This window comes from Gavialis gangeticus, unplaced genomic scaffold (genome assembly GCF_001723915.1).
Source record: "Gavialis gangeticus isolate Ggan-Ray unplaced genomic scaffold, GavGan_comp1, whole genome shotgun sequence".
NCBI classification, from domain to species: Eukaryota; Metazoa; Chordata; order Crocodylia; family Gavialidae; genus Gavialis; species Gavialis gangeticus.
In genome coordinates, this window is record NW_017729032.1 from 100,440,736 (window position 1) to 100,446,300 (window position 5,565).

Below are 5,565 nucleotides of genomic sequence, written 5' to 3' on the forward strand. Positions count from 1 at the left end.
GATGGTGTATTTCATTCAGAGGTGATTTAACCATGGATGAAAATATTCATATTTATGTAAGAAATGGATTGTGCATTCAACTCAATTTATATTTAAACAGCTTTTATACCAAGAATGTAAAGAGAGAATTAAACACAGAATCATCCTTGCATTCTAATCGCAGGGAGAAAAGTAGACAAGACATATCAGGAGGAATGGGTAGATGTTGGGACAGAGATAAAGGGTTGAGCAACCCACAAACAGTTTTGAAAACCATTTCTGTAATTCTGTATTGGCTTTGGACATAGATGAGAATCCAGTCAAAATGACAGGCAGGCTACCTGAAGTGAGATCAATTGGAGTAATGGAGCAACCAGACTAGAATCTATATAGAGTATGCAAGTTGGCATCTATTAAGAGGTTCTTAAATGTACCTCTAAAAGCATCTGTGCATGGTACATGTGTAGCGGAAAAAAGAGAAAGAATGCATCTCCAAGACAATCGAATTCTCAGGACCCAATCCTGAAAAATTCCCATTGTTTTCAGTGGTATATGATCAGGGCCATAATTAATATGAAGTTGGTCTGATACAAAAGACAGGTGAAGATGAGTCTGAATTTTTACCTGGAAAAATGTACTGATACATTAGTGGATTGCAATTATAAAATAGTTACATAATGGCATTATTTAAGCATGTATAATGTTGTAAAAGGCTCAAAGATTGTAATGGTGCTGCAACAAAGGCAACCTTGAAGATGGATCAAACTTTAATTGATATAAACAGAGAGTGTAATCAACTGTAATATGAGAACATAGATAACATCTTCACTTGCAAAATAAACCTGCTTTTTATATTTAGCAATGGAGCTGACAGACCTCAATCAATGTAGAGATTATGCCACCTTCTGGTTGTCATGCAGATGACAGCTGCTTGTATTGTTTGGGGTCTGATGTATCAACATTTCATGCAAAACCTTTTTTGAAGCAGACTTGTCACTTGTGCAACACATTATATTCCTTGGAGATATTTCACAAATGTACTTTAATAAAATAGGTTAGTGCTTCAAAATCTAAATGTGATATTTGTATATGATAAAAAATAATATGTATATGGGCTAGAACTATGTGTTAGAAATATAGTAGAATGAAATGACTGGTTTACCTATTCTTACCATATTGCTCATTTCCTTGAATTGCTGAAATCTTGGTGTGCTTACCTGTTTATAAAAAAAAAAAAAAGTGTAACTCGTTCAAATTAATGTAATCCATCTGCCTGGTGTTTTCAAGTTGGCTAAAGCAGATGGGACAGCATGACACTGTTCTGTATAACATCTCATCACAACATTGTAATCCCTGGACAAATGTTAACTCTACCATCCTGGTCAAAATCCAAGTTGGATAAATTACATTTTGTCTACTTAATTTCCCCCTACGTTATTACCTAAGTTCCCTACTAAATATTGCTGTGTGGAGCTGTTGGTGCAAAATGGATGCTGTATTCCATCCCAGGAGTAACTGCGTTTCACAGTTTTTTCAGACAACGTATTCAAAATGCCACGTCTCAGATTTATTTCAATTATGTGTCTTTGCTAAGTAATAATAGAACATCTCAAACATAGAGCTCCTCAGCCTAATAGAGGTTCTGAGGCTGAATCCTTTGGAAAGACTCTCAGAAATTATTATTCTCTCTCCAAATCTGTCTTTCCTTTAGTGTCCAGACAGTCTTTGGGCTTGATCCTTGAAGTCAACAAAGCTTTTGCCATTCATTTAAATAGGAGCTAGAACAAAGCAGACTTCCCTTGTTTCCTGGACTTGACCTTTCTCACAAGACCTTTTGCTTATAAAGTTTTCTCTTTTCTTTTTTAAATTTTTCCCCCACATTACCAACACTATAGCGTTGTGTCAGAGTTACCTGTGTAGTTTTGCTACTAGGTTAGAGAATAGATTTGTATAGGATGGTTTGGATAGTGATGGCCTTGCCTCAAAGAGGGGGTTGGACTAGTTGAACTCTGGAGGGGCCCTTCTAGGCCTACTTTTCTGATTCTGTGACATATCATCCCTTCCTTTATACCCATCCCTTTCTGCTTCCCCTTTTCCTAGGCCAGTCTTCCTATTGCTTATTTTAGTGCCATCACAAAATCCGCTGCTTCCCCTCAATGTTTTCACTCCCTCTTCCAAAGGTCCATTCTCTTGCCTTCTTTCTTCTACTTTTGCTTCTCATCTTTGAACTTGTGGGTTGACAGTGAGTAACATTCCCTCCAACACGCTACCACTGCTTGGCCTTCCTTCCTCATCTTTGTCTTAGCATTTGATAAAGTAGGCTGTTGTCTAGGAAAGCTTATAGTCTCTAATGTGTAACCTTGCACTGCCTTCTGTGTAACTTCAGGTGACCCTGTCTCATCTTCTTCTAGCACTACTGTAACCTAGCTCCCTGCTCTTATTGTGAACAGTAGGAGTAGAACATCAGTCAGGCTCTTTAAGACTAGTTAGTAGAAGAGATCAAAATAAACTGAAAAAAAATTAAATCCCATTTTGGTATTTTGGATTTCATACTCTCCAGATATATTCCCCAAAATACAACTCTGCAGTTCTTAATTCCCATTTACTTACCATTCTTCTTCCTCACACGATGGTAATATAAGACAAACCAGTGGTCTGATTTGTACAGTTATGAAGCAAAGCCATTATTTTCAATTATTTTTTCACATTGTAGACTCTTGTTTATTTTTATGCTTAATTCTGTTAATTAGGTTAAAAGCCTCTAGTTGGGAGCCGTATTTTATTTCATAGTGTTTGCAACTTATTTTGTGTAGACTGTCACACTGAATTTATAAATTAATAGAATATAGCATTTTAAAAAGGTTAGCCAGTATAAAATAAAATAGAAAAGCTAAGTATTTTTAACTACTACTACAAAAAAGACAATCTGTTGAGTAGAGTATAGAATTTGCATAACTGTCAGATAACAAATAACTCAAATAGGCTAGCAAACAGAGTACTGAAGTGATATTCAGATAACACATTTCTCATTTCAGCTAGGCTACTTAAGGACATGTGACTTAATAAGAGCAACTAAAGTGGCATTTTCATGTATTGTGCTAGATGATATGCTTTTGTACCAATTGTTACTTATAGCATTCTTTATATACGTCCAGAATGGTACTGTCCAGAATAAAGATAGATTCCTTCTTTGGAAGAACTTAAAATCTCAGTAATAAGATACTGATTTGAAAATGGATACATGAGAGAGGTGTAGGATAAGTGAAAAATGCTTATTTGGCTATTTATAATATTTTAGTAAACATCTTGTCCAAGGCACAAAGGTTTTGTTAAAGTTGAGCTTTAGGTAGGTTAGGGCATATTATACAGATATGAACACAACGCTTTTTATTTGAAACTATCCCTGCATTTCTTGTATCAAAAACATCAAATTGCATTAAGAATAATTCAGATTAACTGAGGACAGATGGCTCCTATAAGAAAATGAAGCTTCCAAGCAAAGCTGTTTCATGGGAGTTTTGATTATTAAGCTAGATTAAGGTGAAATCTTGGTCCCATGCAAATCAATGGCAATACTTCCACTGAATTCAAATGGGCAGGGATTTTACCCATACTCACTCTAAATTACACATGTTCCCTCCTCTTTATGGTTCTTTGTATGGTATTTGCAATTCATGGCTTCTGGCCACATTAGTACTCTTTATACCAAGAGGAGAGCACTTTAAAAAAAAAAAAAAATTTCTAAGAGAAGTTGTTTCCAAATTAAACCTAAAAGTATTACCACAAAGGAGACAAGTTATTTAGGGCCTGACACAACGCCCACTAGAACCAGCCAAAGTGTTTTCAGACACTTTAATGAGCTTTCAGTTAGGCCACTTACTGAGTTACCTGAGCAGAAATTGCAGGATTCAGGCTCAGTGAAATGATCTGCTCTATTCTTGAGATGTGAGACTTTGAACCCTGGATAATTATGAAGAAAAAGGTGAGAGATCATTGAATGTCCCAGAAGATTCCAAGTTCAAGGGTTAGTCAGTTTTGAACTTGTTATAGTTAAAAATGTAGACAGTAAAACAAATATAAAGTTCTTAGAATGACGCAACATTTTATTTTGATATGAATTTTCGAGTGGAAACAGTGCATCTTGGCACAGAATTATACAACTATAAAGCACACCCAGGTCATTTTCCTGACAGTCTTATTTTTCTTGTGAATATGTGAAATCATTCCGATTCCTTCACATGAAATATAAAATTAACCTAAGAATATTCTTTTTCTGATCTCTCTGCCTTATCACTGCTTAAAACTACGGTTCACATTCGATACATTATAGAAAACTCAAAGGCCAGAAAACAAGCAGGGATTAATGAAACCTTTACCAAGTGACGAATTTTAAAGGAGTAGAAAACTGGCATTTTGCATTCTGCCAAGATCATAGCAGTTTTTAAGCTGTTAAAGTTGTGATTATTTCCTCATTTCCTTGAAAACTAATTGTAGATCTGAAATTGCAGTTTTTAAATAATTCATAAAAACATAAATCCAGAGGAAAGTGGCAAAGGTATACAGGAACCCAGTGAAGTACAAAGAAAAGGGTCAAGTCAGCTCTAGTTAGCTGAGTGCTTCCCTTAGTCCTGGAGTACTTAATTAGGCCTGTCTGACTGTTTGGCCCTGGGTTGATTTTTTTCTTTCAAGAGAGCTGTTGACCTGATAGTATATTAAAACACACGGAGCTGTAGCTTCAAAATGGTTACTGAAAACATTTGTAAATGCTGTTATTTTTGGCAATGGGAAAAAAAAATGTAGGCTAGCTAGTGAAACTCATACATTTATAATTGTTTTGTTTTTTTCATGTTACTGAGCAGCCTTTTAGCTCTACCAATTACCCAGATCAGTTAGACAACAGTGTTTAATGTAGGCAGCCAAATGCCCAGAAGATCTTTATCTGTGACAATAAGAGCTTCCACAAATTTTGGAGGGTCTCCCAATCATGGCAATTAATTGAACTAATTCAACTCTGCCTTTCTAAAGTTTATAGCTTCTGGAATTATTGCTGAGCGTACAAAAGCATTTTAAAGATTACATCCTCCAAACTTCTAAATCAATTATTTTATTGTAGGAGTAGATTTCTTGTTTTAAAGTGCTTCTTTGTGCTGATCTATCATTTTTTCTTAATATAAGCTGTTTTTGTAGAACTAATTAGTAACTTATGCCCTGGAGAAAATTTAGTCTGTTGGTTTGTCCTCTTCAAAAAACAGAAATGTCATCCTTTTACTCGCATAAAGAAACTCATCTTGTGTGAAGCTATGCCATTAATAAGAAATTGACTCAATAGAGCTACAAGAAGAAGAGAAAGATTTCTATCTTCCACTTGCTCGGCACTCCAAGGCTTTAATAGTAAGAGCTGTTAAAATGTGCAATCTCCCAATTATTAACGGCACCTCTTAATAATTCTGATGTGACTTCTCCCCTCTCCTCCCCAGCATGATATCAAATATGTTCCTGTTTTATATTTTGTTATTGAAAGAGGGGCTGTCAGAGTTGACATTCTAAAATATCCATCTGGCTCCTTAAATGCTATCATGTCTCTTT